We start from the raw sequence: 19,836 nt of genomic DNA on the forward strand, positions 1-19,836 counted from the left end.
AGGCCCGACAGACTGGCATTGCGATAAACATGAACCTCAGCTCCCAAATCCACTCAGAGCAATTCATTTTCAAAGACATGAATTAGCCTTCTGCAGCTTGATGACAGGTTCATACAGAGATGATTCAGTTTAGGGGCCTGAGAGTTAATGACTGTTCAGTAAGGATGTGATCTATGTAAGATGGTACCACCACAGAGCAGGTGGAACATGTGTAGAACCCAGATATGAGTGGTAAAGGAGGAAGAACAACCTGTGAGGTTAAGGCTTTTTTACTTGATTTGCATATTATGTGTAAACAATGTGAATATATTGGTTTGTTTGTATATTGGAGTGAAAGGGTTTTATAATGCTTTTTATAAGGCTTTCATAATGTCTCTGCTGTTCCATTTTGGCCACAAAAGTCTCAATTGAAAAAATGTCAAGCAAAATACTCATGTGATATAGCATAATGTTAGGCTACAGTGTACAGGAAGTTTTTTTCAGTGGTCCAAAGAAACAGGAGAAGGAAAACTCCTTATGTGATTGGCCCACCACAACTCGTCTGATGTTTTGTTTTCATGGATCTGCTTTCTGTACTTAGTTTAAATTCATTTGAAAGTTAGATTAACATTTTAAAGTGAACTTGGGCCTTATTAACTGCAATTGGGAACAAAGTTCAAAAGATAATTTTAAAATTGGTTGAATGTTTTAATTGTTCTTTTATAATTATTATCATGACCTCAGACTAGTAAGGAGTACCTATTTTAACAGAACGGGACTTTTCAAATTTACTTTCAATATTATAATACTGTATAAAGAACATGTATCAAAGCTTCATTGGGAAGAAACTGCATTTTAGATGAGCTATGATTTGAGCTGAAATAAAATTGTTTTATCCCCAATATATCAGGTTTCCCGAACAAAGATTAGGGTTAGGAGATTTCAGACAGCTGCCAATTACCTGAAAAAAGCAGGAAACACCTGCTGCCATTTAAACCCCACACACATGCTCTCTTTCATGTCTGGTGTTTTTACCCCTCCCCCACCCCACACGTCTGTGCCCTTGTGCCTTTGCCTTGTGGTGGGGAGGGGCCAGGGCTCACGAGAGGAAGCTAACGAGGATGGGTGCCGCTCCTGAACTGTACCTTGATCTCATTACAATCGATCGGTTCTGTTTTTGTAGGTTTAGCCGACTTTGGCTCTGGCACCAGGATAGGGGTGATGTCATTGCTCATGTGGTAAGTAGCAGTCATGATACAGCCCTGGGCTATGCCCAGGCAACCAGAGGAGCCGACAGTGGAGTAGATCATGTGACCACAGTCTGGAGACCGCTGCAGCTCGGCTCAAACCCATACAATGCAGAATGTAAATTAGCAATTAAAAGGGCTTTCATAATGCTGTCTCCTGCAATTGCAGCAACGTATGTCACTCAAAGAAGGGAATCTCAGGGACATTTTTTCAATTAGCAGAATCAATTAAATGCCCTGTAGTGAATGCAATTAACAAGAGTGCTCATGAATGTAAATCATTGCTTTCCACTAACTGTTTGAATTCATCTTGCCTGAATGACTATGCCACAAAGTGGCAGTGCTTTAGGCATAAGCCTGTTTCTGAATGCCCTCTAATAATTGAACAGCAAACACAGCTGGAGGGCTGTAAATGTATGTCTGTCTGTATGTATATATGTTTGTGTGTATGTATGCATTCTTTCTTTCTTTATTTTTTCTTTCTTTCTTTCAACGTTTCAACCTTTCAACAAGGACAGTGCACAGCCACTTAGCTGTTCTGGAATTATCAATCAAGCTAAATTCCATATATCGTCTCTGGGCAGGTAACACTAAAAAACAGGATGTATGTGGACATGCACAGTCATTAGTACATCTCAGACATCCATCCATCCGTCCATCCATTATTTATACCCGCTTATCCTGGGCAGGGTCACGGGGGGTGCTGGAGCCTATCCCAGCATGCATTGGGTGAGAGGCAGGAATACACCCTGGACAAGCCGCCAATCTATCGCAGACGTCTCAGAAATATAGCCTCATACCATTAATGTACAAAATTATATGCAATAATGTCCCTCATGTCTCCACGGATAAGGAAAAAGAAAAGAGGAACGAGAGTTACATTAATAGTTGCATAGTGGTCCAATGATTGATTGTTTTCAGGCATGGTTTCATGATTTATATAGCTAAAACTTTAAACAGATGTATTGTCTTGTATTGCTAGGCTTCGCATTTCAAATATTTGTTGCCCTGATCAAAATGGCTGATCATACAAATTTAGTAATGCACTGTAATACACCAGTAGTGCACTGCAATGCAATATATATAACCCTCTTGGTCATAAGCTCTTTTCACAGCATTTTCTGAACATGCTGATATGGATTATTTTACTGGAGGAGGGGCAAGATCATGTTACCTTATTCATGAGTTACTTTGTCCATCAAGTGTGCTCCACAAATGAGATTTTGAAGTGTTTTTCCCTTGAAATGTCCTCCAGAAAAATGTATTTCCTGGCTCCTACAAATATACACATTGTGGTTACTGTAGGTATTCATAACAGCTAAGATGAAATTGGTTGGGTATTAGGGAAAATGACTGAATCTCTTCATGTAGGAAGTCACAGGTAATTAGATTTGTGTGGCTATTGCTTAAATTAATTATAACCTAAGTAACATTGCAAAAGGATCCATGTAAAATAACCAGGAGCTGTATTGTGGCACGTCTTGTTGGCTACCGGGAAAATCTACTACTCCTTCGACAAAGTTGCTTATTTATGACTTAATGAAAATGAAAGTTGCTAAATGTATTCATGACTCATGTTTTCTGTGAAAATGTTGTGTGATTACTACATTATGTGTATACTTTATATCAGGAGTGTCCAGGTTTATCCCAAAAGGGCCAATCTGGGTGCAAGTTTTTGTTTTAGCCCAGCACTACAACGCCTGATTTAACTAATTAACAAATTGTGGTCTTCAATTAAGACCTTGATAAGCAGAATCGGGTGTAAAATAAAGACCTGCAGCCACATCAGCCTTTTTTGGAAAAGATTGGACACCCCTGCTTTCTATAAATTAATGACACTATCTGCAGATACATATTAGCATGTATCATAGAATATATGTTTCATTCCATTATGTATTGTGTATGCATGTTTACATATATTGTATACTGTACATGCATCCATAAAGATAGAGAGATCTAATGTGGAAACTAGTGAGTATTACAATAGGCATGAATATCTTCAGTGATTGCCCAGCGTCAGGTGATTTTAGAGCATAGATAAACAGAAATGAGCGGTGATTCTTTGGGGATGTGTGTGATGGCTGTTCTTTGGGGATGTGTGTGATGGTGTTCATGTTGCCCAACTTTTATACATTTATTCTAAGACAGTCTTCTCTTTCATGCTTTGTCAGCCCAAATTCTGGAAGCTCCAATTGAGAGCAGTGTGTACATTAGTTAAGCAAAGTAATTCTGGAATATGGCGGTAGATGACAATGCACGGAACTACAATGCTAAGTTTTTCTAGGTTTTCTCATCAGAGGGTGAAGAGATAATGCATTGTGCTTTTCCACAAGTAACTTTGGAGTGGTCAGTCAATGTACACTCTGTTCTTCCATCTGTCTACAGTAACTAATAGCCCTAACAGATCTGTGTCAGGAATGATGACTCACATTTAATGATAAATGCAGGAAGCATACAGAGAAAATGCATTACAGCAACTTACAAGCTAATTGCTGCCATAAATTTACTGTAAATTCTGCAGTATTCCATTGACAGTATAACTAACTCTGAAGCACACTTACTATACTCTGGATTTATCCACACAAAAAAATCTGTCAATACAAAAGATATCTTACATTACTCCATCACAGAAGAAGACCTTGTAAATTCAGGTTCAGGCTGTGTTGCTAAATACGATTTTATGTTTGCTGTAGTTAGTTGAGGGATGAGAAATATGCCAACATTGAAAAAGTACAGTTGATGTTGTATGCCCAACATAGCCTTGAATCATCCGGGACATGGGAAGTCAAACAGATGACCTCAATTTGGAAATGGAGTGCTGGAACCAGGAGGGCCAGACCAGAGTAAAAGATACCACTTGCCAGACTGATCAAGTGGCACTTAACATCTCTACGCAGGTCAATAAGAAGCCTGAAAGGAGAGGTAAGGGTATGTGTGGTGCCCAGAATTTGTGCAGTTTCATCGTATTGTTATATGTGCATGCCCTCTTATGGAACAGTACTGTGCACAACCAGTTTACAAGTAGCTTTTTATAAGTTAGACTTTGGAGTTTCTGGAAGCTAAAGTTTTACTAAAGAAATTCAGGTCTTTCTTCTAGGGTACAATTGCAGTGCAATGCCTAAGAATCAAGCTCATGACCTGAATGCAACCAATCCTATGTTGTGCTAGCTTGGATAGCCTTCATTTTTAATTGCCAAATTTGTCATCATTTAATTTGCATTATTAAAAAGTTTTCATGTTAACACCCTTGTTTGACGTCCGGCACTCTGAATACCCAACGCAAGTACACCAACAGTTAAAACACCTCACTTATCCAACATGTAAAATATATTTGTTTCATTTAATTTGGTAACTACTATCCAAGATCAATCAATTATCAGTTAAATCACCAAATTTGTTCTACACCTCCCCAAAGCTTCTGGAAGACATGGAGAAGATTAGCTTGAAATACCAGACCTCCACAATATAAGCTCTCCGCAGCCTGATCCCAAGAATATTGCATACTGCTGTCTGGGGTTGTTGATTCGGTGTGTTATCATTCTATCACTATTACACTATTTTTGTGTTTTCCACTTAAAAACCATGTGCTTGCATTCATTGTCCCATTTTTATTGTAGATTGCAAGTGGCTGTGATGTACTACAAAGAGAACAGCAAGAGACTTCATGCGTTCACAAAGGATGGACACCTGCAGCACAGCATCTTGTATCCAAAAAACAAGTGTGGTGAATATGTTGTACGGCCCCCTTAAGATGAGTCCTACCTTCGCTGATAATTGTTTTGGTCTTGGGACAATTTTTGCTCTGACTGTTGCTCGTAGAGTACTTGAATATTTGAATTATGAAGTTCTTACATACTTTTTTCACATCTTCCGACCAATGAACGCTATGTTGACAGTTTTATTGAGCAGCTTTTTGAGCATGTACTGAAAGACCCAGGGGTGTATCAGGAGCTGTTACGGGATAAATATATCCCTGAGGACCTATGTACTCAATTTCAGAGAGTGGACATAGAGGGGGCAGTGTTGAGGCATCAATCTCGCTTCTGGCAGCCACATTACAAGGAGGAAAATGATTAGGTAAATTGATTTCCTGCTCTATAACATTTTTCATGTCATATTATTTACAGATTAAATTATGACTCTGGTGTCAACTTTAATGGGCTACAGCATTAAATCAGTGTGACACTAAATCATCTGAGCGTGTTGGTTCTCCTTTTTCTTATGTCACCCTTCTACATAGGTTCTTGGCCCTCTTGGAAAATGGGTTCTCAAGCAACCTTGTGTGTCAGTGAAGAAAAATAATAATAAGAAACCTATCAAGAAAAATATGGTTCTAAAGCTTTGTTCCAAGCTTTGCTGCTTGGACTCCTAATAACAATAGCAATAGTGAAAAAATCTGACAATTAGAATATGTGCCTATGGACGGTTGGAGCTTGGCCCCTATTAGTCCAAATTTTAAGGACATTGATATTTACGGCAAGAATAAATTTGCAGAACATTTCTGCTTCCATCAAATTTTGACCCAAATGCTTTGCAGATCTACAGCTACATACTGTATACAAAATCTACAGTAAGGATTTGTTCATTATACAATAATATTTCAAAAACTACAGAGAAAACTACAGAAATCATTTATAGTGTACTGCAGGATGTCAGGGACAATTTAGGGCTGCATTGGGGAAAATTGATATCTGATTCAAAAGTCTGACAGTATCTGAGAGATATAGACTTCATATAGCAGGAATGTAACAGGATTGACACATATACATATAGATCAATATCCAATTTTGATCTATATGCCTCTTCTTCACTCACTTTGGGATCATGTGTCAACAAATGAGCCATTGTCTGATTAAGAAGTAACAAGGTTGTTTGTTGAAGAACAGATTTATTTTTCATAAAATGAATTCACATTTATTTAGCTCAAATAATGATGAAGACTTCAAATCCACTACAATTCAGATTTCACCAAAAAACTGTGTGTGTGTGTGCTTATCTTTGAAAGCAGTATTTTGGGATCTATATATAAATCCACTAGTTTTATGGACAATTTGACGGACATATTAACATAAAACAATTTCCTGTTCTAACATTGCCAATTGGCACGTTTGAAAGAACAAATAAAATAGCATTGAAGGGTATTCGTATAATTGCATGGAAAACCACACAACTGATTAACACTTCAAAGACTGTATTCAATAAATGCTCAAAATTTGCCAGAATGGCAGAATAGAATTTATCATAAACCCCCAGCTGACCTAGCCACAAATGTAATTAAGTATGTGAAGAAACAGTCTTCTTTCAAAGAAGCTTAAAACCGACACATAACAAATTCTTTCTTGTTGGAATATACGTACACACACACACACACACACACACACACCACACACACCACCAATCGCAACCACACACACATGCACACACACACACACACACACACACACACACACCACGCAACACACACGCACAACACACACACACACATGCACACACACACACACACACACACACACGCACACACACACACACACACGCACACACACACACACACACACACACACACGCACACACACACACACACATGCACACACACACACACACACACACACGCACACACACACACACACACAGACACGCATAATATATACTGTATATAATCTTTGTCAATATATATGTACAAGCTTTTTTCTCAAGCAAGATGCAATAGTTGAATATAATGCTGCAATCTCTGCATAAGAGTGTATATTATCTATGCTGCACATAAACTTTTTATCAATAAAAAAAGAGACACAATAAAAAAGAAATTTCCAAGTACAGCAACGTTATTTTTCAGTCAAGCAAGTCATTTTGGTTTTATCACCAGGGATTTTGAAACAGCCTTTGTGATTTTCTTGTTGTTGAGTTATGAGACATCTACAGCCCGTAGCTTGCAGGACATGTTTTTGGAGGTTCTGCAAGAACTTATTATTTGTGTTTTACGTAATACACTACTGCATATGCAATAAACACAGATGGGTAGGACACTATTAAAGGTGAATGCAGAATACAACAAAGAATACAATACAGTCTATAAGTATTTTACCTGCCCAAATTATCTGCTTGTGTTTTACATATTATTGTTGTATATACTTATTATACTCATGGCTGTTTATGTGGACTCTCTTATCAGTTATTTTTAGTTATTTTCCGCTGTGCAGAAACTCTTTGACACTCTCTGCAATATGTGATAATGACTAATCAATCACTGTCCATGTAATTTAATTTACAGCGAATGGCATTTATTGATTTGTTGGTTGTTCCAGCTCACACAACACTGCAACAGCACGGTAACAGCAAGAAAAGTGCTTCCCATTGACTGTCCTGGAACATGACAACCATTTCTAAACATGTGGGCTGTGTGTAAGGCTTAGAGTGGCATGACTGTGTGCATGAGCACTTCAGAACCTTACTTTTATTTGGACCCTGATACCCTGTTTCAAATAAAGGCTTCAAACAGAGAGTAACACTGTACATTAGAAGTAGACTGGCTCTGTGACCTCATTCCCAGGAGATGGGTTTTCACCACCGTCTGTTCAAACTCAAATTACACTACACCGTTCATGATGTCAGGATAGCAAATACAACCTGATACACAACTGAAAGTAAGCCTTTCCTTCATGAAGGGAACAATAGCAGTGCCCAGGGTTACAACCTGTAGGTTATAAATCTGCTTCTCCTACCACTACACCGCACTGCCACCTGTACAGTATGTCCTGTAGAATTAAAAAGAAATTTAAAAAACTTGTTAATAGTCCAATATTGACCATTTGTATAGATTGTTTTCTACCATTGATGTTGGGATAGTGTCATTGACATCTAGTTGAAATGCTGAAATTATAGAGTGGACTGTAGACGCAATGTACTGTATATGGATCTGGTGAAGAAACAAGCTGAAAATGAATAGCATGTAATGTTCACTCACTGTAATAAGCTGTGTCGTTTGAAAATGTTTCATGGTAATTGATAAAAACTCTCTATCCCCTTTGGTATTTATGTGAAAAATTAAAATGAATTCCAGTTACCAAAAGATTTAACCTGTTTTCACAGCTCTGTATTATTTTAGCAAGAATAATAATAATAAAATTCATTTCAGAGTACTCACAGGTTCTCTCTCTCGAGTAAATTGTGGATACCAAGCACATTGTTCGATGCTCTGAGACAGGTGACGCCGTGGCCACTGTACTAAACAGGCAGCATGGTGCATGTTTGAGGCCCGTTCGAGCTCCCGAAACTGACAGGCAGAGGGGGTTCACAACAAAGCCACGGCGTTGCGGCGAAGGACATTGTCTGCATGCCTGAAGTAACCTGTACTTATTCAAATCAATCCTATAGTCTAATGGACAGCGGGTTATGAAGTTCAATGGAGATACTTTCAAAGGGAACAACTGGCTCTTCACCCTGAGAGAGAGAAGCATTTCTAGAAGTGAGAAGAAAATAAATGAGGGAAAATGAAGTCACTTCATTGGTTCACTTCAGGAGCACTAGTCACATCTGATTTGATTTTTTTTTCTCTCTTTTGTTTTTTTTTGGTTTAAGGAAGGTTTAATCTCGCTCAAAGGCTCTTTCACCCATTCCAAAAACTCTCTAGAAAGTTTTTAGATGGCACAGCAGAGAAAGGATGTCCATGGCCTTGATTGCATTCAACTTCCTGAGACCCAACAGAAAAAAAAATAAAATAAAAAAGTTGTATTATATTTATTGTATTTATATATTAACATAATACATAAAACGTCTTGGCTGACAAAAACATGCTGCAATGAAATTATGTTCAAAAATATTTTGAAAATTTTTATTTTTAAAAACTTTAACTTTTATTGAATGCGTACGTTTCAGCATAGTAGAATAAATAGTCCTACGGCAGACAAAAAAAAAAATTCTGGGCCTTTGAAGCTATAGAACGAGGTCATTTGATATTTCTGTAGGCTATTGCTGTAATAACAGGGTGGCCAGCCTATGCAAATTTTGAAATCAGCACATCTTAGAATAAAGGGTTCATTTATAGTTAGCAATTACATACAATACATGCTTGCGTTTGTTTGTATTCTTTGCAAAGCTCATGCCATAGAGGCACAATTGAATTGAATGTGAACTGTAAATAGAAAACAAAAGAAAATGTGGGCCTAAGTTTGCATTGAATGTATGTCATTTGATTGACAGCACACTCATTCGTAATTCCTTCAGATTAATAATAGATGTCCCCTTATGCTTAGTCTTGTTCATGGAAACTACATCATCAGTTCACGTGGCTCTCTGGATCATGAATCAGTTTTAAAAACATTCTCAAAGTCAAGAAGGACTTGGCATGGGCTATGTTGACTCACTGATGAAGTCATATCGTCCAGAAAGATTTAACCATTTAAATACCTAACAATTTAAAGGGTAGGTTAAGGTAGGGTTAATCTTTCTCAAAGATATAATGGCATGGGGATTTGCACACGCAGCCTTATCATGGTATTCAATGTTCCTACACTGCATTGATTAATCCAATGAGCAACACGACATGAAATGCAACAAGGGCTTGTTCAAGAACTAGAGTCAACTTTGGCATTGCTTTTCATTTGTGTGAAAAAAAGTTTATATTTGCATGTTTGCTTTTAAACAGAGGCACTCACTAACGGAACAATGGAGACTATAGCCATTCTTTTTTGTGATTGACAACCTAATAACCTATCATTTCATAGAGTATGTAGGGTGGCACCCCTGGTGGCCAATAAAATTTCTCTAGGGCTGAGTGCCACCACATGCCCCTCCCTGCACATGCGCCTGAGGTGAATGCTTTAACAGATTACACATTGAATAATTTATCCTGAACAATCGAGATGATTATTTTACCTAATCCGTTGCCTTTTCAGAGAGAATTACCATAAAAAAAACATCGCCAATTGTAATTGCTGCTCTAATGCAGTGATGGAGTTGTGAATAGATAGGGGGTGAGGAATAATAATTAGACAATTGTTTACAGAATTATGTGCTGCTAGTAATATGTAAAATGTATCTTTGTCAGAAGTTCTGATAGCTCCATTGGAAGCATAATAATACAGTATTCATGCAGAGCAAAGTATACAACCTACATTTTCTGTTCTTTGCTTGTTTGAATAAGGATTAAAATTGGCTATAATAATGTATCTCTTAATAATAATCAATAGACTAATCCAATAATCCCTTGATCAATTTATTTTGATATTTATTGTCACATTTTCTGTGAGTAGTTGTCAAGCTATGTCCCCATATACATACACTATATGGCCGAATGTCTGTGGACAGCTGACATCCAACATCTCATCCAAAAGTATGGGCATTAATATGAATTTGGTCCACCCTTTGCTGCTGTAATAACCTCCACTCTTCTGGGAAGGCTTTATGCAACAATTAGAGCATTGTTGCAGGGATATTGAGCCTGGCCCACAGTTGGCTTTCCAATTGATCCCAAAGGTGTTGGATGGGGTTGAGGTCAGGGCTCTTTGCAGGCCAGTCAAGTTCTTCCACACTATTTTCGACAAAATCATGTCTGCATGTGCCCAGAGACATTATCATGCTAAAGCAGGCACATCATATAGTCATGGTCACCTACAGCAAGAACAGCAGAGAGGAGTTTGTTACGTGCAATGAAATTCATTTTCTCAGAGGGAAAGTGACTCAGCTGAACTCCATAGTGAGTGGTCACATACTGAGAGTGCCCCTTCGACATCATCAGGGATGTCTCATCTAACAGCATTGTGAGCTCTGGCCTCCATCAGAGCTGAAGTTATAAAGACACAAGAGAGAACCTTTACATGTCACCAGCATCCAAACAGTTACGTTTGTACTACCAATATCATCTTTTATAAGCATATTACAGAAGAAAATATATTATCAAGTAAATACAATGCTTTTAATGACTTAATGAATACATTCAAGTAAATCGTAAAAGAAATGTGCTTGTAAATTAATGTAGTGGTAATACTTTGATGATTTTGATGTTTTCTCTACTACCTATAAAACATATACAATGTACATAATAGGGGCGACATAGCTCAGGAGGTAAGAGCAGTTGTCTGGAAGTCGGAGGGCTGCCAGTTCGATCTCCACTCTGGGCGTGTCGAAGTGTCCCTGAGCAAGACACCTAACCCCTAACTGCTCTGGTGAATGAGAGGCCTCAATTGTAAAGAGCTTTGGATAAAAGCGCTATATAAATGCAGTCCATTTACCATTTACATAAGTTCTCCTTGAATCTTGTTCATCTCTGCAAGCATTCAGACATCTTCCTAGATAAGGAGGTCATGTAAACTTTGTATGTTTGCAAGTCATATGTGGTTACATCACAGGCATCTAAAACAGGTAATAGTAATTTGTTCACCTCATGGTTATTGTAACACTTTCAATGGTGGGAGTTCAGATGATAGCCCATTAGAAACATTATATACATTCTTATTTTTAAAATCAAATTCAAATTCAATAACTAAAATGAAAAAATTTACCTTGAATGTATGAAAATTTATTTTAAAATGCACCAGTTAGCGCTTTAGTTTTAATTTGTGTAATGCTATTCAAATAACAGAACAAACTTTTAAGAATATGTCCAAATTTACAACTGGTTTTGTCCAAATGTAAAAAGAAATAATGAATGAGAATAATTGCTGTTTTTTTCCTTATCCGTACAGCATATTTTCATAAACAAATAAATTTACTAGTTTCTACTAGGCTTTCACATGTGTAACTTATTTGTATGGGCCATTTCTAATTAAATCTCATAACGTCTGCAATCAGGAAAAGTGAAACGATTGATGATCCATTAAGGAGCATCCATTCGAAATGAAATGACATCATCATCTCAGATCAAAGTGCACGGTGGCTGGATACTGGCCGCTCGGGTCTCTCCCAGGGGAAGTGTGTTCAAACACAAGATGGCCGGGAAATGATGCATGTCCCCATTTTTTTTTTTTTTTCTCCAAATAAATGCCTCAATGCTTTATCGGATTTGAGCTCCGACCAGAAAGCCGGCGAGTGTGTAGCATTGCGGACGTGCGTATGCCTCGCTTCCAATAAACATTAATATTTCACGATAATGAAGGCATCGCCCTGCCACTTTCATCATTCACCGCCTGTTGAGATCGACAGCGCGTGGTCATCTCCCCCAGAGACCGTCTGTTCTCTTTCACGGATTATAATTAGCGGAATGAAGCCGCGTGCAAGGTGTACTGTGCGGTAATATTCATATAAAGACTGTGAGCAAGCAGCAATCTGTAATTTTCTTAATTTCATAATGGCACAATGACGTATCTCTTACGTAGTGCTTTTCTCACACTCAACGCCCTTCAATGGAATATGCCATTATGCCGTAAAATTTGAGTAAGTACAATGTAAATCAGATGTAAAAACAGAGTACACAAACTGCAATGAGAGAAAATGTTATTAGATTGGCAACATTAAAGTATTTTGTAAAATCAGATGTTAAATGGAATACTGTACTGGCATTAAAATGTTGTTTTGAAGAAACATATTCAACACATGATAGATAATAACCATGTGATCTCACCATAGATTATGCTCTAATGTCGCCTTACTGAAGTTCTGACCCTCTGCACCAGCGGGACAGATCTACCCTCAGTTAAGCCTCGATCCCTTGATGCTTATAGAGCCATCGATGTGTCACACTGGCTGTGCCAATGTGTTTACATTTTTTATAATTACTATTGATTTAGTGGCTGGCCCTTGAATGTCAGTCTTGTTGGCTTCACAATTTTGTGAATATGTCTCTTCAGACTGGCTCTTCCTGTATGATTACATCATATACCTCAACTAGACCTCTCTGTTCAGTATCCTCTAACCAGAAGGCCACCGCATTTCTTTGGGCAGCCACTGCTCACGTCTCCGTTTTTTTCTCCACTGATGATGGTAGAAACGACCATCCCCAATCAGTAGTGATGGGCATTCCGAGTGTTGTTGAGAATCTTTTGGCACCATTCACTAAAAAGAGCTGTTCGTTTGGCTTTCGTGTGGTTCTTCGTTCACTTATACTTCCGAGTTTCACGATTTCCTGTCAGATCAGTGCAGAGACACACATCATCCTGGTGTAAAGGAGAACATACACCATCTTGAGGCACCAGTGCTACAGTTAAGCCAGGAACTAAAGGATGTGAACCACGACTTCAGAGCTGGAATCAAAGCCAGGTTATGGTTGGGGTTAGGAATGGTAAACACAAGGGATTATGGGATAGATAAGTAGCTATTGTAGCTTAGCTGTAAGGCTGTTTACAGAGGTACACAGCGTTTTTGGACTGATGGTTGGGGGCTTGTATCTCATAGAAGCACACACTGCATCCATATCCCCTTAACTTGGAAGGTCTAGTCAGTAGAAATGTTAAAATATGCCTGGAAAAGTATGAGCTACTTTATAAAGGGTGCCCCAAGTGAATGCCCAAATACAGAAGATGACTACGGCCTAATACGGTTGAAGTCTGGTGGACATACAGGATTTTTTTGTTTTATGTGTCCACTGAGCTGGGACTACAGTCCCCAGCCTTGTTAGCTCCAGAATAATTTTGACTTTGGACGAGGTGCATAGGTCTCTCTTGGGCAGGTGTGTGTCTGGCAGAGCCGCTAAAGCAAAAAAAAAGAAAAAAAAACCCACTGTGATCATAACTCATTCTGTCACGGTTAAAATGCCAACTCCTGAATCCTACTCTGAGTGTCCCAAAAAAAAAAAAAAATGCTCCTCGAACAGAAAGTGGGGCAAGAAAGTTGTAGGCAGAAAGGAATGAGACATGCTGGGAATACCATCATGCGGTACCTGCAATGCCAATGTGCAGCCACCAGGTGGTTCTAGGTCAGACAGGTCTTTCTTAGGGTGCTGGATTTCAGACTGAGTAGTTCAAGTCCGTTCCTTCCTTCTGTCACTTGAGCTGACAGTAACTGGGAAACCCTAACAGTGGCTTCACCCTGCAAGATTATTTTGGCCAGGACTCTTCAATTTATCTCCATATTAGTTCCACCCACTTGTTGACCACAGACAACTAGTTGATGTCAGATCCTTGTGTTTCTTCCAATAGGCAGTCCCGAGTGGACTGTATACTGTAAAAGAGTCACTTGTACAAGGAAGAATACATTAGAAAAGTGCATGAAAAGGGTTGTAGCTGAAGACATATGAGGAACCCGAGAAGCTAAAATAGTTTGTCATTTTATTTTATTATTTTCATTTTTTTATTTCATCAGAACAGTGCCATTGCAGCTCATTTGTTTTATATTTCCGGATATTTTTGGTTTTGTTGATTGCTATCAAAATGACTGCTATTCTATTTTATCATGTATTTAGCTGTCTTGCCAATTATTTATTTTTCATTGTGTCTCTGTGTGTCTATTCATATTCATCAGCTGTTTCTGTCTTAGATGTGCCCAATTACATATTAGCCTGCTATATATTAGCCTACCATATCTCAGTAACTATGTGTTATATTTCATTGCTAAGTCACTTTCAGTGTTGTACAAAGCAATGAGAAACAATTTCCATTGGCAACAGATATATACAAAAATGAAATTGAATTTGCATTAATATATGCCCCACAATGAACAGATTAACCAGGATTTTGCATAAAATCCAAAATTAAACCCAGCTTGAATCCATTCACTCAGTTGCACAGTTCCATGAATGCATGTCATTACCTACAATTAATTTAATGTATGCATAGTTTAGGAGTGTGGAAATGTCCCATTATATTATGTGTGTCTGTGTTGTTATTGCGTGTGTCTGTGTGTGTGTGTGCATGTGAATTTGTATGTGCATGTGTGCACATTCATGCTTGTGTGTGGATGAATGAATGTATGTGTGGGTGTGTGAGAGAGTGGTGTGTGTGTGTGTGTGTGTGTGTGTGCTTCTGTGCAAGTGTGTATGTGCGCATATGTACATAATTACACCAGTCCCCTGAGGATGCTTGTGTAATTGAGTGACAGCTGCTTGTCATAAGAACCCTGCTGTAATATGTGCTCCTGAACCACTGAATCTGCTGACAATGTGATTGGCATGCTAATCAGAGGCCCCCTCAACACCTCTCCCAACCCTGCCCCCCCACACACACACACACACACACTCCCATCCTATGTGGCACAGCTTGTTCAGAAATGATCCCCAGCCAAACTCTCGAATGTCCCCCATACACTGTAATTAAATTTGTCCTGAGTACACAAGAGTGGCAGATGGTTCACATGCAGTACTCTATGATGCTTCCCTGTACTGGAACAAAACCCAAATTATAGTAAGGGAATAAGATCTACATTAGCCAATTTAAAACAGTTATGAGGAGCCAGAATTCAGGCCAAGTATTTTGTTGATTGCACCAAGTGTATTTAAATAAGGACTGTCCAAGACTGGATTTCAAGCTTCAAGTTAACTTTCTTGGCAGCCCCAGGTGTCCTTTAACTCCACATGCGACAGCTATGGTGTTCCAATTATTAGTATTCTATGAGTTAATGTATTTATTTCAAGGGAAACTTGAGTGAGACTGAATCACTTAAGCAGCACAACGCAGCAAAGAAATAATAACATATGTAGAGGAAAAGATGAGAATCACAATAAGATCTATATAATGACCATTACAGTATATGTATATACTTTCACTATTTAGGCCTTGGTTGATTACAGTATGTCTCTGTATATTTATATTCACTTTTTTTCTTGCCAAATATAGCTAGATTCGTGAATTAGATCTCAAAGATCTCAAAATGGAGTGGCTAAGTATGTATTACTTGGAATATTCTGTCAGCAATTTAGCTAGCAGAACTCCTCCATGATGAACCCTTTGGCCATATGATTAGACCATTAGGAGTTTCTTGCCACTCATAGCATAAGAGTCCACTGTGAATCCTTAACTAGCACAGAATGGGCTCTTTTCAATTCATTCGTAAGGCAAAAATGAAGTGTCTCTTTGTTCGGTGCAGTTCTCTTACATTTGATAATGATCAGTCTGGATGATAGGTGGTTCTTATAATCAGTCTTCCATAGAATCGAGCTGAATGGGAACGGTGTGAATTAAGAGGCCTAGTTAACAGGGGGTATTAGAAGTTAAGTCGAGGGAGGGGAGAGGAAGCTGGCCACAGATTTTCTTGGTTTCTCTGGAAATGGTTAGAAACAGACAAGACGGTGACCCTGAAAGAACGTCCATTTCAGGCAAATATGCGCAACGGTGCAGCTAAGTGGACATTGTGTAACTCGAAGCATATAAGATGGCAGGCATAGGCAAGGTTATTGATATTTATATACAGGTATGTCCAATACATAATACTCAATAGTTGTGATGGGGGCCAAACTCATTAATTTCTGTAAACATATATGTCAACAAGTGGACATGTGAGAGGACTGGCCAGGTGCTGATGTTGAGAGGCCAAAAGACAAAGACATGACTAATGACAGACTGGTGCTACTGGGAAGGTATTCAGTATTTACAGTGGAGTCCAGAAGACAACATTTTTTTAAAAATGCTTAAAAATAACAGTATAAATATAACTGACTTTCTGGCTTTGCAATTATAGCCATTTAAATTCAGATATCACCTGGCTTTTGAGCTGCTCTTACATATATCCATTCAACAAACCAATTCCAATGACAATCAGAGGCCCCCTTTTATGCTGAGCAGTAGGTGGATGAAACCATTTCTCCCATAAACTTCAATTAAATATGCATTTTATTCCTAGGCTCAAACTCTGCACGGCACTAAAATGTAAGTGAATTATTACTACTGCCTCTCATCAAAGATGCCACTCAACATCAATAATAAAACTGACTTCCACAATAGAAATAATAACATAAATATGTCGAATGCAAGCTTAACAAATTTTTTTTTTTTTCAAACTGTAATGCGGCTGAATAAGAATCGAGTTATGTAAGTGAAGGATTGCCGAATGTTCTTTTCCAAAGTATGCATGTGTCTCACTGGTATTATCCACAGGTTTATTATTGTGTGCTGTCTGTTAAATCTCTGGTCGCTAATGATAGCTAACCTAGCTAACTAACAAAGTTATAAAACTTAGCATAATTTAGCAGTTGTTGCTAGCTAAGAGTTACAGTGGCAGCCATTACACTGTGTAAAAGGAACAAAATGACCACGGTCATGTGGCATGTAATGTTGGCCAATCAGCAAAAAAATGATGGGCCATGGAAAAAGCACCATTTTAAGAAGGCAGTTCTTTACATGTACATTTCTTATACAGTTATGTGACATAAACAGAGCACAAACTGTTTATATGGGTACTCTATAGACCTCACACTGACAGTAGCTGGCCACACTATTGACAATTAAAGTTTTCATGAACTAACAGTCCTAAACTTTGTTATATTCTTTTTGTTATAGAGATGCGCTACACTCCAGGTGTAATCTGCAGCCTCATTCCCCGAAATAAGCAGCATCCCATAAAACCATTCTGTACTGAATAAAGATTTTAAAAGTTCATGTGGCAATGGGCAATTAGCTCTGTTACAGGGAAATATAGGAACATTTTTAAAAAATTAAAATTATAATGCTCAGAATTTATTGCATAATATTTAGAGAATGCATAATTTGATTCATACGTGCTAGTGGTAGGTCGCCGGGTGTTCAACAGGCAACTGTAGAGCTGTTGGTTTGATCCCCTGGTGGGAATATAGGGGTACTGACTTGTATCAGGGGAGATGAAGCTGGGTCATTACATGAAAAGAAATAACTCTGCCATTGGGCCTTTGAGCAAAAAAACTGCCCTTGGGTGTTCTCTCTCTCCCCACTTGCAACAGTTCTCTCTGGTCTTTCTCCCAGGGCATCCTTAAAAAAGAGAAGCATGCTCTCAATGGACCTTCCCTGGTTAAATAAAGAATATAAAAATGATCCACTGCTTCATTTTGTACAGGGAATGCCTAACATCTTCTAACAAAAGGGAACGCGACGCTGGCAAGTACAATATTCTGGAAATAAGCACCAGACCATTTGACATAACCTAGAATATGACTTTTTATTTTGTAGATTTCATATCACATGACATATGTATTTTCACAAAGGCAAATCTGTGTGCTGGGAGCACACAATGCATTCTGTTTTTTGCATAACAGGATTTCACTGTCACGGTGGGGTTAGCCAGTTCATCACAGAGACCCCTAGCACCTGCCAAATCTTTCCCGATTTCATGGAAAAAATATGGCAAATCATGTGCCAAAGAGAGATAACTGCAAATAACTGTGGCTGTTCAAATATTCACCAGCACACATCAAGGAGGTAATTGTTTTTCAAGCTCCACCATGAAAAAAAGGGGGGGGGCATTCTATTGAAGCAGCATGGCTATGTAATTATTGCTTTTTACTTGCAGGAATCATGAAAAGGATCATTAAAGGTCACCCAAGGAAATGAGCATAGCATTCAAAATGGAGCAAGCCAATATTGACAATAAATAAATATTCAAGACTGAACCAAGTAATTTGCAATATGGTTTAGTTTTCACTTCAGAGACGAATCCATTCAGTCAACATCTTTCTTGCAAATGCATTCGTCAATATTTAGCTTGGTAGGTTCTAGATTGATTCAAACTGGTTCCCCAAGCATTTTGATTGAATTCTGCTGCTTTTCGGATTGACTCAGACACTGCATTTCCAAAAGTGTGTGGACACCTGAACATCACACCCATGCTGCCTGTACTTGTTGAACATCTCATTCCAAAACCACGGGCATTAATATGGAGTTGGACCCTGCTCTGTCCGTGGCAGCCTCTACTCTTCTGGGAAGGTTTGGAACATGGCTGCAGGGATTCACTTCCATTCAGCCACAAGAGCATTAGTGAGGTTGGGCACTGATGATGGGCGTAAAGCCTGGCTCGCAGTCAGCATTCCAATACATCCCAAAGGTGTTTGATAAGGTAGTGGTCAGGGCTCTGTGCAGCCCAGTCAAATTCTTCTTTGTAGACAGGGGCATTGTTATGCTGAAACAGGAAAAAGGCCTTCCTCAAACTGATGCCACAAAATTCGATTCCACAATTCTCTAGATTGTCAGTGTATGCTGATGAATTAAGACTTCCCTTCACAGGAACTAGCCCAAACCATGACAAACAGCCCCACATCATTATTCCTCCTCCATCAAACTTTACATTGGGGGTGACATAGCTCAGGAAGTAAGAGCGGTTGTCTGGCAGTCGGAGGGTTGCCGGTTCGATCCCCCGTCCTGGCCGTGTCAAAGTGTCCCTGAGCAAGACACCTAACCCCTAATTGCTCACAATGAGCTGACTGGTACCTTCTATGGCAGCCTTTCATTGTTGGTGTGTGTGAATGGGTGAATGAGAGGCATCAATTGTAAAGTGCTTTGAATAAAAGCGCTATATAAATGCAGTCCATTTACCATTTACAGTTGACACTATTTGGGCCTGTACAGTTGGCAATATGCATTCCACCAAAAACCCGGATTCCTCTGTCAGACTTCCAGATGGTGAAGCATGATTCATGACTCCAGAGAACACGTTGTCATTGCTCTAGAATCCAATGGTGGTATGCTTTACACCACTCCAGCCAACGCTTGGCATTGCACATGGTGATCTTAAGCTTGCGTATGGCTGCTCTGCCATGAAAACCCATTTTGTGAAACTCTTGACG

The 19,836-nt window shown here is 38.8% G+C and overlaps 1 long non-coding RNA gene across 1 annotated transcript; it reads left to right on the top strand.

Moving 5' to 3' along the window:
- The first annotated feature begins 655 nt into the window (after nt 1–655).
- On the top strand, nt 656–5,419 carry LOC135257137 (uncharacterized). The gene is made up of 3 exons (XR_010330594.1): nt 656–1,217; nt 3,986–4,148; nt 4,844–5,419. It is a non-coding gene; the product is annotated as an uncharacterized LOC135257137 (long non-coding RNA).
- Nucleotides 5,420–19,836: the final 14,417 nt, after the last annotated feature.

The sequence above is a fragment of the Anguilla rostrata genome, chromosome 6, assembly GCF_018555375.3.
Source record: "Anguilla rostrata isolate EN2019 chromosome 6, ASM1855537v3, whole genome shotgun sequence".
Taxonomy (NCBI): Eukaryota; Metazoa; Chordata; class Actinopteri; order Anguilliformes; family Anguillidae; genus Anguilla; species Anguilla rostrata.